This window comes from Dryobates pubescens, chromosome 11, assembly GCF_014839835.1.
Source record: "Dryobates pubescens isolate bDryPub1 chromosome 11, bDryPub1.pri, whole genome shotgun sequence".
Lineage (NCBI taxonomy): Eukaryota > Metazoa > Chordata > Aves > Piciformes > Picidae > Dryobates > Dryobates pubescens.
In genome coordinates this window covers 20694110-20709561 of record NC_071622.1, presented here as the reverse complement: position 1 = coordinate 20709561, position 15452 = coordinate 20694110, and positions in this window count along the sequence as shown.

Below are 15452 nucleotides of genomic sequence, written 5' to 3'. Positions count from 1 at the left end.
AATACAGCCCTCATTCGCTTCTCCAACTGGGTTAGCTGTGCTTTATTGTTGGTGCGTGTGGGCTAAAGCATCACACCACTACAACAGTATAGCTGTCCTATCAAAAAAGTTCTAGAGAAAAGCAACTATGAGTCTTACTGTTCGTTAACAAATACCTGGATTTAATTCCATATTAAGGGAATCTAATTATCAAGATAGCTTTCTACAAATGATGAGTAGACTGATTCTAGAGTATTACAGGAGAATGGTCATATTAGAGAGGGGGAAAAAAAAAAAAAGAACAGAGTTACAAAGCTTGATCTGAGTTGAGTAGAATAGGCCAACTACAGCCAAGAAGGGTAGGATAGCTCCACCAGAGCATAGCAAAGTAGGCCAATAGTGCTGGCAGTAGGAAGAGGAATGTAAGCCAACTCTCTCAGGAGGAAAAGGGTTGAGAACAGTTGCTTTGATGAAGAGCGGAATCAGCCAGCCTCTTTAAAGAGAGAAACAGACCACACTCAGCAGAGAAGAGAATTGTACAGCTACAGCACTTTAAAAAACCCTAAATCAATACTACTTGATTGGAAAGAACTGTAAATGTTATGCCAGAAGAGGCAGCTTCAGGTTGGAAACAGAGTCAAATCCATTAAGTACTCCATGTAAAATAGCTTGACATGCAGTATTCCACAGTGAGACAGACTAAAGAGAAAGTGAGTGAAAACGTGGCTTACAGATCTCATTGAAATGTGTGTTCATCGATGTACTAACAGGAAGGTCAGTGATTCAACAAGTGTCTCTCACTGTATTTACTTTCCAACAGTATTTCTGTCCTCTGTTCTGTCCACTAATGACATATTGAGAAGAGGAGACAAGCAATCACAGAACTTTCCAGGAATGATTTTGAGAGAAATAGACTCTAGTACTGCTTTCATTCATTGCCAGATATGATGCAAAAGCAAAGTGAGTTATAATTGCAGTAGCTGATCAGTCTCAGACAAATGGAACCAAGCAGTAAGAGTTTAAGGTAGTTTTCTAATGTATATTAAAGTGCTGAAGCAGCAGGTAAACTCTTTCCTTTGAAAGCAAATCAGGGACAAGCAGATATTTCTGAATAAATGCTGGGGAAATGCACCATGCTTCCTTTAAAAGAATAACAATTCATGGAACAGCATAATAGACATCTTTGTTCTTTAGATTAAATATCTTAGTGTCAATTTCACAATTACTATGATGACCATCTTCTGGTTAGAAGACTGGCATGCAGTTCTTAAAGAGAGGATGAGTCATGCAACAGATGCCACTGACTTTTGTGTTCTGCAATCCATGTGTATATTGGTCATTGTAGCTGGAAGTCCACTGGAATATCTTATAAAAAACAAACTAGTGAGTGGGAGGTATATGTTTTTGAAAAGAAATAATAACTTGGGTTTATTACCATCTGTTAATACGGTTTTTATTTGCACTTTTTTCTGGGTAAAGAGTTACCTTGTGAGCACCACTAGAGCAATAAATGGTGGACGTTTTCTTACTTCTTCCTCTCCCAGATCTCAATCAATAGTTATGGTAATGACTAATCCCTGAGTATTCATTAGTCTTCCTGTATAATTCTGATATAGGCATGACAATAAGGAGGATTCCTTATAATAGAATGATGTAATACTCTGGGAAAATAGTCACTGAGAGTTCCAGTATAATAATGTTACAGTACAGAGAGATAATCACAAGTCCTACAGTGACATAGCATGTCTATGAAAGTCTTCAGGTTACAGAATCAAAGTGTTTTCTACAACCCTCTGCCCTTGTCAAGCTTTAATAATGCCTCATGACATTAGACAAATCAAACTGTAGCTTCAAGCCAGAACTGCAAATCCTGGTTATGTGTGATAACCTCAGCTAAGGGAAAATTAAAAAAAAAAAATTAAAAGGGGAAAAATGAGAGAAAGAAAAAGGTCTCCTCTAATTTTCCAGACACTGTCTATTATAGGCAAAACACGTTCAAGAAATGAGGTACAATTTGTGGTGAATTGACATTCCTCAGAGTGAATGGTGGCTGAATTTCTGCCAGAGAATGAAGCTGCCCTGGAGATTTACATGTGATGCTGAACCTGTGAATCCAGGCAACCACCTGATGAAGTTTCTTTTTAGCCCATGCCTAAAAATAACATTGAAGTCATTACAAAAGACTCAAAAATGTGTGAAAGCCTATTTTAAAAAAACCAAACCCAAAACAAACAAACAAACCCCCACAAAACAAAACAAAAAACCCCCACACCTTCCCACAAATATGTGCAGCACTTAGAAACAAGAAAAAGTGCAAAAGAATGGAAAGATCACTTAGTATAATCTTTAACAGAAAATAAGCAAGTAGGGAGAACTAGGAGCAAAGAAACATGATCATATGTAGAATGCCCTTACCTTATCTCAGTTTAAATCCAGTCTGAAAGTTTTCTGATTTGCACCAACTATTCAGGTATACCTTCATCTTTTTCCATCTTATAAAAGACTTTGAACTGACAGCTTGCTGTTAAAAAAATTATACAAATTGAAGCTCTATTATGCTTCAGAGCAGATAGAGATATTGCAAATGCAATGAAAAACTTTCAATTGAGACACAGTACAGCTGGAAATGCAAACCACATTAATCCAAGAAAGTTTTGGTTTAGAGATTTGCCAGTGCATATAGATGTGAAGTTTCCTCCTGCAGCAGCAGATTTTTGGGTGAGTACAGTTCTGAAAACATAGGCCATTTTCAGGTAGCACTGAAGTTCCTGATTGATGTTTAGAACCTTTTGGTTTCTGGTGATTTTTATAGAGGTTTTTGCATTTATCATGTCCAAAGCAGATGCACAATGCAGATCTGTTTTGGGGTAGGCCTGAAATAAACAAAAAAAAAATCTAGTATTATATTATTTTTGGCTTATAATGCCACAGATCAAAAGATTTATGCATTACTGGACCCTTAAGCTTACCTAAGACTGCTTTTCAGTGTGTAAGACATATACAGACATTCACTTTGCAACTGGTTGGAACCTTGAAGTGCTCCAGCCCTCAGAATCTGTGCTCAGTCCACTGGAACCTCACTACATAGCCACTCCACTTAATCTAAAACCACCAAAGCTTTGGCTGCCAAAACCTCAGCTAAAACTACATGAGCTCAGTTACCTCTGGCTGAAAGTAAAAGAGCAGTAACAAGGTCTGTCCCATTACCTGAGCTGAAGCTGCAAGTCTGCAGTTGTTAACTGGATGCATATGCCTCAAGCTTCTTGGACCTATTTCTAAACATGCTCTTGATGTCCCAGATCTCTCAAAGTTTCTTCCTTGCTGCTGGGACTTTTCTCATGACTATTTGTCCTGGAGTCTGGCAGTCTCTCCCTAGTCAGCTTATTCATGAATTATTACAGTGGTCCTACTGCAAGGTTCAGCAAAACACCATGTCTTATTAAAAACATGATTGTCAAACTTTTTATTTATGTATAGAGTTGCCAAGTAATATGTGATGTGCTCTATTCAGAGTATTTGCTATATTTCATATACTTCATATTCTGTTTCTCTATCAGCCAGGAACCACTGTCTTGTAAAGATAAATCCTCTGTAAGAAAGAAGTAAAACTGGCAAGCAAAACTACTTATTCCAAATTATTTTTCAGTTCTTTATCAGCTACAGGCTTAAGGTTGCATATCCATAAACCATTGAGCCAGACTAGAGTATTGCATATCACTCTGGAGCCAAAACTCTCTTATTAGCTTAAGTTTGTGATTTAGATTTATGTAAAATTAGTTTGGATGCATTTTTCTACATTTCTAATAGTGTGTTTTTTCACTTTTAACTTCTATAATTAGGGCTAAATTACAGATGAGGGAGACAAAATGGTTAAGTACCAATACATTAAAAATAATCTTCAAAACACTTTTCAAACATGTAGAGTGCAGGTTACACAAAAGTAATTCCTATTAAAGATTTTTGATTTATTTGGTCATTGGCCAGGCTATACAACTCACCTTAAGCTGTACTATTCAGGTCTTGTACTCTGGGTCTGACAGTGGGTGAGCAGGTGTCAATACATATATAACATGCAAATAAACGATCAACCAACTGTATTCACCAAGTAATTATGTAAGGTGCTTCCCAGATTCTCTAGAATTCTCTCTGTTTCTCCATGCCTCCTCATTTCTCCCATTCAGGAAACCATTGTGGAAGAATAGAGGACACATAACAGGCTTTAACTAATGGAAATAATTAAATAAAGTACTAGAATTTACACTACTTTATCAGTAGTTCCAAATGAGATAAGTAAATAAAGTGGCAGTCTAATTAAACTATATTCATTTTATCTTACTTCTTCCCAAGTGTCCTGGGCAGCTATACAGAACATACAGAAGAGATGTCTAAAGAGCAAACTCTCATTAGGGAAGCATGCATCTTTTTGCATGCCATACAGAAAAACCTGCAAAATACAGTTTTACAACTCCTTTTGTAGCAAAGTACAAATATGGTACTGCAGAATAAAAAGGTAAAACAAAATAAAAATATGCTGCCTGTTGATTGCTACCATGAGATATTTCTCCAGTAATAAAAGCAAGGAAGTGTTGCATGGAATGCTATTATTTCTGTGCTATCACTTTCACTGAGATATGACAAGTCCCAGAATATTTGGTATTTACCTTATCATCCTGGTTTTATTGGTCATGTGCCTAGATAAGAATCCCAAATTTCACTCTAAAAAATATAATGTTATTGCACTCATTTTGGGGTGAGAATCAATTCATGACTGTTCACATCTTGGGTTGCTGGTACAGATTCTAAGCTACTTTAATGTCATTACCTAAGAGCAATACAGAATTTTGGTAGCAAAAGCAACAACTCAGAAGTATAACTAGCACACTCTACAGCAATGTAGTAGAAAAAGATATATTTCAGCCACATGCCATAGATGCCACTTCAAAAATCTGTGACTAGCACCTTATTTCATCCCCAAACATGTCATTTTGACTCATTCATCAAAAGCACTAACTTCATTCTCAGCCAGCTGCAAAACCATCTGAGATTATCTTGCCAAAGAAGGAGGCTGCTTGACTTGAAAAGCACCTTTGCACTTTACGTACCGGAAAGTAAATACACTATAAAAATGCCAAGGCCTACCACAGTTCAGATATTTGAGAGCCTCATGAAGAAAAAGCACACAGAGAACTTGAGTAGATGCTGCCTATGAACTTGTCAAAAGAATGCAAGAACATAATTCTTGGATCTCTGAGGTGAGCAAGTCATCAGCTCACTCCTAATTCATTCCTTTCTTAACAAGCTTATAGTGCAAACCACTACAAAAAGGACAGTGCTTTAAAAAAAGATTAATGGCAAACCCATTTCCCAGCTGTGCTGTGAATCTTCTCAGAAGGCAAGATTTTTTTGGCCCATTAGGGAAACAGTCCTTCTTGCATCTCTTGCTCTTCTTGAGTAAAACAACTTCAAATCAATTCCATTTTCTCAGTGGAACCCCTGCATTTAAGCTGTGGTGTTTTTCTTCATAAGAAGTTACTGCTGAGCTACATCTTGCAGAAATGTGATGATCTGAAAATGACTAAAAGTATCAAGAACAATTAAAGTAGATGGTGCAATCTCATAGAAAATCCCATAGAAAAGTTTTTATCTGTAGAGAGACTGATTAAAGAGGAAGTGCTATCTTTCAGGTTCAAATATTAAACTTGATCCTTCAAGCCTGTATATGTGAACAAAACTGCTATTGATGGGGTGTTTGGCTTCCCTTATTTTTTCCCCCTAATTAACGAAGTTCAAGGTGGAAAAAAAATATTTAAATTTTTTTTTAAATGAAATACAAATGGACAGAAACAATACATCTGTGAATTCACTGTTCATTATGCATGGTTTGTTAGAATGCATATTTCAAAAAGAAAGTCATTAAAGTAATTCTCCCGTTCTGTTTCGCAGGTCTTCGTGACAGTTTAAGCAATAAAATGGTTTAATCTCTCTGGATTGCAAAAGCAGAAACCCTTGACAAGGACAGTAGATTGACAGAATTTGTAATAATATACTTTTACTTATGTCACATATTTGTAATTTCAAGGACATGATTCACAATGACCCTATTGCAATGTTGTGCAGGCATTGTTCTACAGTGATTTGCATTAATATCTACAGAAGCGTTTTCCTCTCTTAGTACTGCTTCAGAGGATATGCCTGCCATTAAAATTCTGGTCACAGATATGGGTTAAAATATCTCTAACCTTTACAAATGTATTATGTGGCACTACTGACATAGCTTTTATTGCAGATAAAATCTATAACAAATTCTCTGTGTGACAGGAGAGGAACATGGTTTTGTATTAAACTCAGATGATAGAGATGCATTCCTTGCTTGTACTTTTCAAATGTTTTGGATATAGTTACAAGCTATGTTTTCTACTCCATTGTGATTACAAAGCCATTAAATCTATTCATTTTTGAGATAGCTTTGATATTTTAATATATTTTTTAACTGACTTTCAGAGAGTACATAAAACAGAGGAAAGATTTCAGCTCATTTCCAATCTTGATTGAATCCATCAGAAGCAAATAAGAATTCAGTTTATTAGGATGGATTAACTGACAGCTATCACTGAAATTTTTTTATAACCTACATTAAACACAACCCTCTATTTCTCTTTCCTATCTGCCATTAGTATTTTGAGGTCCAAAAGGGTCTCACATTAACATCTTTATTTTCCAAGTACTTTTTTTGTACATCCCTCTGTATAAGTAGCATCCTGAACAACACATCAACATGTTCATATGCACAGTAAGAAGGTGATACTTTCCCTCTTGGTTATAGTCATGATGTTGTTATCTTGTATGTGTTTACACAAGAATGTTGCATCAGTTCACAAACTGACGGCATGCATTTAAGCTGGTGTTTAACAGATATTATTCCCCCAAACAATTTTTTTTCTACAAGAACTGTACCTTTTTTGCTTACATGAACAGGGACTGATGCCACTGTCATTGTGAAATAGTGATTTCTGTTGGATAAGGTGACAGTTTCCATCGGTAGTTATATTGGCATGACTGTCACTGAAATACTACAATATAATCTACCACTGTAACCATCATCAAGAGTGGTGAGGCTGTCACCATTTACCTGAAGGAGTTTGCTATGGGTCAAGATTCAGATATTGTAAGTTTGTTGTTATTACTGTATAGAGCTGTAGACTTAACTGGCTTGTGACATCAAGCATACTCTTTAGGATGAGCCTATCCAAAAGAGCACAATGCAATAGTCTTCCATTTTGCAACATAGTACACATCTGTATCAGAGTTTGTGACTCTATTCAGGTATTTTCCATGTGGTTATATTAATAGGAAAGCTTACTACATTTTCCTCTTTGAAAGAAAAGAGGCTTGCACCAGCTGACTGATGCAACATCATCTGTCATGGTGGACTGACTCTCACATTCACTGGTGGAGAGACAAAGATTTTAGCGGATGATCTTTAACAAAAAAATGTGTCCTTTGGGGAAAATAACTGGAAAATTAGGGGAATTTGATCAAAGAATAAAATAAATATGAAAATATGAAAATAAAATATTTTTAAAAAACTAAATAAAACAAAATGTCTCATAGCAGTTGTGATGTCTTTAGTTTCTACGCCAGGAACCGTGGTACAACATCAGAAAATATGTTAGAAAATCCCAGCCTAGCCACAGAGCTGGGCTACGAGGATGTGGTTGGGGTAGGAGTAGAAATTCTGACTAAGACCTCTTCAGAAGGTTCTTAGAGTGTATGGAGGACAGCTTCTTTATGCAGCTGTTAAGTGAACCTACCAGGGGTCAGGCCCTGCTTGACCTGCTGTTCTCAAACAGAGAAGGGCTGGTGGGAGATGTGATGGTAGGAGGCTGTCTAGGGTGCAGGTACCATGAGATAATGGAGTTTTTCAATATGCAGGGAAATAAGGAAGAGCAATAACAGAACCCTTACTTTGGACTTCCAGAGGGCAAACTTCAGCTTGTTTAAGCAACTAATTCGGAGAGTACCCTGGGTAGCAACCCTTAAGAACAAAGGGGTCCAGGACAGTTGGACCTACTTCAAACAGGAGCTCTTGAAGGCACAGGAACAGACTGTGCCCACGTGCCAAAAGATGAGCTGGTGAGGAAGGTGACTGGCCTGGATGGGCAAGCATCTCTTGAAGGAATTAAGGGAACAAAAAGAGAGTGTATTGCCTTTGGAAAGGGTGGGAGGCAACTCGTGATGTGTTTAACGATGTTGTTAGATCATGTAGGAGAAAAATTAGGGAAGCAAAACCCCATTAGAACTTAAACTAGCCACTTCTGTGAAAGACAATAAAAAGCATTTTTATGAATATATTAATGGTAAAAAGAGAGGCAAGAAGAACCTCCAATCTTTAGTGGACCTGGAGGGGAACATTGTAACTAAAGATGAGGAAAAGGCTCAGGTACTAAATACCTTCTTTGCCTCCATTTTCAACAATAAGGCAGGAGGACTTCAGGATAGCTAGCCCCCTGAACTGGTAGATGGAGTCAGGGAGCAGTATAATCCCCCTGAAATCCATGAGGAAGGAATTAGGGACTGGCTGAGCAACTTGTATACTCACAAGTCCATGGGACCAGATGGGATCCATCCTAGGGTGCTGAGAGAACTGGCAGATGAGCTGGCCAAGCTGCTCTCCATCATTTACCACCAGTCCTTGCTCACAGGAGAGGTCCCAGATGAGAGGAAGCTGGCCAATGTGATGCCCATCCACAAGGAGGGCCAGATGGAGGAACCTGCAAACTACAGACCTGTCAGCCTGACCTCAGTGCCAGGAAAGATTATGGAGCAGATCATCTTGGGGGCAATCACAACACACCTGCAGGATGGACAAGGGATCAGGTCCAGCCAACATGGATTTAGGAAGGGCAGGTCCTGTCTGACCAAACCTATCAACTCAGACCAATAAGGTAGCAAGAGAGCTGAAAAACTAAATCTTCATAAAATAAAGTATTTGAGCAGTGATAGCAATGGAATGCTTCTTTTAAGAGTTGCAAGAATAAGAGGGACTTCATGATGGAAAGAGGATTATGTAGATAAAAGGTCCCAAATCCTACTGCTGAGTTTTCTTTGCAATCCACTTACTTAAAAAGATTAAGGGAACAGACATAATTTTGTTGTTTTAAATTTGTTTAATTTAGTCATCTCCAGAAGCCTTCATAGAGTATAATAATTTGAGATATGCAGGGAATACTAGATGAGGCCTTTTGCAAACACCAAATTTCCCTACCTTTAGGATGGGAATAACAATGTTAAAGCTACTTTTTGGAGAAATTCTAAAGAAAAAATTATATAAGAAGAATATACACAAATAATCTTTGTATTACAGTACATTTTAAGCTTGCTTATATAAATGTGCATAATTAACTTCCTGATATTACTGAATTTTCCATTATATTTTATTAAATATATAATTAATATACATTTCAATATCAACACCAAAAACCTGAGAAAAATGCTGTTAAGATTCCAATTTACAGTTATTCACTTTGTGTCAGGTTCTAACTTCACTGACAGTAATTTCATAGAGATGTTAATGAATTTTACATGATATTCATGAGAATGAATGTATTTCTCTTCAAATAAGTTGTACAAGATTCTGGCCAGAAAAGAACAACTGAGTTTGCAAAAATGTTAAAATCTAGTACATTTCTGAGAGAACAATCTGCAGTATGCTTTGGTGAAAGCTGATAGCATTTGTTCGTATTGTGACTTACATAACTCTTTTCCATGTAGCATACTTCTTCTGAAAGAAAAGTAGAGGGAATTTGCCTCACTTTAATGCCCTTTTCAGGGTGCTGAATGCAGATGGGTCCATTTGTATCAGTCTAAAATAAGACAGAAATATGCTATAAATAAAATACCAAGGCATTTCAGCCTTCACTGTCATTAAATGCCAGAAGAAAATAAATAAATAAATAAATAAAGTTCTTTTTTTTTCATCATAAGCAACTGCAGTAAAAATTATTTTTATTCCTTTTCTCCCTGGTAAAAAGAAATGCAGAAAAATATTACTGAATTTCTTTCACTTTTTGGCAAAAGAATAAATTTCTTTCTTAATTACAGCAAGTTTTTTTATTCCATTTTCTACTTGATTTTCAGTAATCTTTTTTCTTTAAATCCAGTTTATAGCTCCCAGAAAAGAATTCAGCCTGATTCAGATATGTGACATACCATTGAAGTCAATAGAGCTGTCTCTGTATGACATAGATTTTTCTTTCCATCTCTCCATCTGTCATCTGTAGTCACATCAGTATGATTCAAGATGAATAAGCTCAGCACAGGCCAGACTCTGCAAGGTGCTAAGTGTCCTACACTCAAACCAGCCTCAAAGGAAGCACTCACTATGCTCTAGCATATCTGGTTCTAGATACAGTATTTCTTTGTATTTCTCCATAATTGCCCTGATGAAATATTTCAAACAGGACAAATATTGGGGTTTTAGGTGTGTGTATGGTGGGAGGGGTTGACACTCTTTTACCCTCTACTCCCTTCTCTTCCAGGCACAGGTAACAATTTTTGTTTGAGCATTATGCCCATTAAACCCAAAATGGACCTTAGAGGTATTTTGGAGGATATGACATAGACTTGATGTTACACATAAAGGCTGAATGTATGTGAAGTGCATTTGTGTGCCTCTGTCCCTCTGTTTTGGGACAGGCAATACTTGTATTCCCTATAATGCTTTCTTTTTGCAAAAATGGAACCCAGCCACCTATAACTGTCATCAACCTGAAATAGTTCTGTCTTCACAAAGGAAAATCCCAGTGTTGCTCTACTTTCCCAGCCATCCCACATCAGTCAATGTTCACAGCTGCCATTCCTCCAAGAGAGCATTTTTAAAAACATCCTAGGTACATCCAATAGGACTTTACAAATTAATATTATTCCAACTTAGTGAGCTTTGGAGCTAGAGTAGCAAAGACCCGCTTAAAGATATAGATAAAGGAAAGAAGCAGAGCTGGGTTATTTCAGCCTGAGCCAGAACTTGGGGAGGGGAGGGGGAAGAGCTCTGCTCTGTGGCATTCGCTCTCTCTGCATCTTCAAATAGTGCCTAGACATGACTCAACCTACCCTTAGCTTCTTCCAGCTATTCAGTACTGTCATAAGAGACAGCACCTTTGACAGTTCAACCCAAAATAATCTGAATTATATTTGCATTGATAAATATACCTAAGGGTCCTAGATGAGAAACAAATGAATGTAATCCTGCTCACTCCTTCCCAGGGTTTTCCAACAAGGTGAGATGTCTGCATAAATTAAGTGTTGGTACTGTAATAAAGCCATGAATATTAATAACAGGACCAAGCATAAAGCATACAACAAAGAGTCACAGGAGAGTGGCACATTAATGAAAAGGTGGATAAGCTTTACACTCTTCATGGAGTAATTTCTTTGCATTACATAATCCAGTGGAAAAGGCTAAAGTGATTTTTCAAATTCAATCTTCAGTATTGCTTCTCTGCAAAAACTAAATGTAATGAATTAAAACCTAAGGCTTGCATGAAGAATAGGATTGCTTGAATTCCTGAACAAACAAAAAACGAACCCAGAAAGATCTCTTTAAAAACTGATTTACTGATTACTTTGACCTTATTAGCTCTTTTTTAACAATTTCATGGATTTTTGCCCATAAGCCCTCTGTTTCAAATTGGCTTCAATATTTATACAAAGTATGGTTTGGCAGTATGCAGATCACTTTTAATGAAAAATATCTTCATAAAGGCAGCCTGAAGTGAAAGATTTAAGTCATCCAGGTGCTAAAATCCATGCTTGCCTAAACTGGTTTTATTCACTTCTGAAAGGGAAAAGATGGTTTGGATTGTTAAGACAAAAAGTGAAATAAATTAATAAAAATATTTGAGGAAATAGGAGACTCTGGTCAAAACCAAACAAGCACAGCAACCAAACCAAACCAAAACTGAACACCACCACCAACACACACAAACATATATATATACATATATTTAAAAAAAAAAAAAAAAGGAAAAAAAAAAGAAAAGGTTAGATTTTCCATTCAGAACATTGTCACTGGAAACACCAAGTTGCCACACCAAGTTGCCAGCAGTTGTAATAGTAAATGGGTATCAACATCCACTGGCTGTTTCTGAAAAAGATCTCACAAAATATGTGTCCATCTTTGACACTGCAATTTCAGCATTGCTTCTGAAACTCACCTGGAATAAAAGACCACAAATTCATTTAATTAATACATCTCCTTCAAAGACTTGCTGTTGCTACTTCACAGATGAAATCTTAGTTTAAAGTGGGATTGAGGATCCTGACTACCTTAGGTGACTTGGATTGTTCTTTGTAGGAATGGCTCTTACCCTCTCTCCCTTTTGAATACAGATACAATTAGAAAAATCAGGTTCTCAGTCATGTATCAAAATGAAGTATTTAAAGCTGGGGTTTATGAATATGTTCCAGGATTAGCAAGCAACCTAAAATTCCTAGTCTTTAAAAACATACTTCATTATTCAGATCTTTGACATTAATGCCATGAAATAAATATATATATTTAATTTTATGTACTGTATACAGTTACAGTGACGTGACCAGAAACTGGAAATAGGAAACTAAAGAATAGCCTAAAGTTTTCCAGAATCGAGGTATGAAATGAGAACATTCTTAGTTTAGTGTTACTTAATATACTTGATTATGATATTGTGCCTGAAATTAAATACCAAATCTCAAAATGCTACTTGCAAAATGAACATTTCATATATTAAAATACTGCATTGCTAACTGGGGAGAAGAGAGAAGATTGCTCTATGATGTTAGTAAAAGTGTTATTGCATTCACTAGACTAATTTGTTGCATTGCATGGACCAAAACCAGCAGAGTCCATTGTGGGGGATTAAAGAGGAAAAGAATCAATGCAAACTAACGCAGAAAATGCCAAAAGTTTCCAAGCAAATCAGTCACTAAAAATGCCTGTCTTCTGTCATGTTAACGGACCTCTTTGTTCAGTTGCAAAGACAAAGGTCAGCGAGGTCTGTGTAGTCCTGAGATGCAGTGAGACGCCTCTGTGAGAGGACCTGCTTCTCCAGGGAGATGGTGCAAGGTGCAGAAGCCAGAACGAGAAGAGCTGAAGAGCTTACGTCAGAAAATACGGGGGGAGCCCTGATGCAGGTAAGGAGGCAAAGACCCAGGAAGGATGATTTAGATTTCACTGCCACTCAAAAAGTAAGTGATAAAATGATCAGATATCCAGCTCCCGCCTTGAGTCATTCCAGCAATTAAAGGCAAAAACTCTAATTCTGTATTTACAGACAGAATTCTGTATTTACAGACAGAAGAGACACTTGTACTATAATGGCAACGTCTGACTCCTTTGTCTTGTTTGATGACCTTATAAGAAACAAGTGGAAGAAGCCCCGGGTATCTTTGAAAATACAGCTACACTTACATAAATACTTGCAAAGCTGTTTCTTTCATGGAGTTTAGGAGATGTGATTTGTTTCACTTGGTCACTCAAAAAAAACAGAAAAGAAAAAAGATGTGATAAAGATGTACTGAATGTGATTCTATAATATCAAGTCATGTATTCAAATATGATGGCTACAGTTTAAAAGAATCCCTGTGAATTCTGATACAAATCTTGAATACTGGTAGATAACACCTCTAAAAGAGAGGGTTTCTATAGTTTGTGCTAATCTTAGTAAAACAGAATCCTGGATTAAGTAAATCTAATTCTGTAGCTTTTATTTACGTGTCATTCATCAATGCACATGCTGATATCTAAATTCTTTCTTGCTAAATCCATTTGTATACATACAAGTTTACACTTACCTGATATATTTTAAAAAGAGCAATGTTTCAGGTGTTTTTGAAATTTAACATAATTGTTATTACAAGAATTAACAAGTGGACAGTAAAGACAGAATCATTTCATGGAAAGGAAATAGAAAACCTAAAATTATTTTTGTTTGAAACAGTTCCAGAAAGATGCACATTTAGCTTGCATAGTCTTTGTAATATTTGTTTTTAATTTGCTTTTGAAAATAATTATAGGAAAGTGGATAAGAATGCAACAATTATTAGAATAAACTTTCCCATATCACCTTCTGTGTCTCTTTAATTATGATGTTTGTGAGTGGAGTTGTTACATACTGGGATTTGGAAGTCTGTGGTATTCTACCTTATTCTGTTACATGGTTTTTATGGCAGTTTTTGTTTCCCAATGTGATGTTCCTCAGAGTCCTTTTTGATGCTGAGTTTCACCAGATATAAAACTGTTTCTCATTATAAATTCAGAGTCAATTTGCATAATAATGCATAACATGACATCTATGTGAAGGCATTCTGTCTTTAATACAGAGGTATATTTCATTATTTTATTTCTTCTGCTTTTCCTTCTTTTCTTGCCTTCTCTCTTCCATATCTTCTTTTTGATTATTTCTTAATTTTACTAGACTATACATAAAAAAAAAATCTTAATACTGTTACTCCTATTCTTTAACTAATGAAAATAAATTAATCTCCTGTTTGACCATTTCTTCCCTTAGTCTGGAAAAAATGTGTTTTGTTTCCTTTTGAGCTGGATAACAGACTGGTACCATAAAACATGTTGAGACCATTTATATGCAGATGATCTGCTGTCCTGCTTCTTTCAGGAGGTGTCATAAATTAGCATTCAAATTTTGCTACAATTTTGTCAGGGATTTTTTTATTCATTTCATATGTATTTAATCCCACATCAGTCTCAGTTGTTCCGCAATATGTGCCATATTGTAGCAGCTTTTTAGCTGCCACTGATGATTTTCACATTCCTTTAGTGTGAGGTTTTAATTCTACTAAGAGTGTTGTTAATGAAATGCATTTCACTTAATGGAATAAAATGCATAGCCTGAATATTGCTCATTATATTATGCAGTCTTAGAGTTTGGATTTAAATTTCACCCCTCTTCTATAAAGATTATCTGCCCCATTTTGGCCTAACAGACACTCTGTGCTTTGTATAAAACGTGGGAAAGCTGTCAGTAAAAGTAAAATAGTTTCAATGTTCTCTTGACTATTCCATATTATTCCTTTTTCTTCTGTTCCAAAATACATTTTAAACATATTTTCTACCACTTCTTTATGTGGGGTTTGAAAGGCCGAGCTAGCAATTTAATCACCTACAGACATCACAGGTAAACCTAAAACTATTCAGAGAATCCTTTTTTCTTTTTATTAATAGAAATTATGAAACACTTCAGGGATTCTCTCCAAACTAAGAAAAACCTCATATGTATCTGCAAGCATACACAAGATTTAAAATACAGGAATTTACTAATTACTTTCTCACCAGATATCAACTCTTTTTTTCTTTTCTTTAATGGATTGCATATTTTGTGAAAAATCTATGGAACATTTTTTTCATTTATATTTTTATTGGGATGTAGGTTGTCAGCTTCTGAGTGAATTAGTTTGGAGGCGTTTTCCACATGCAT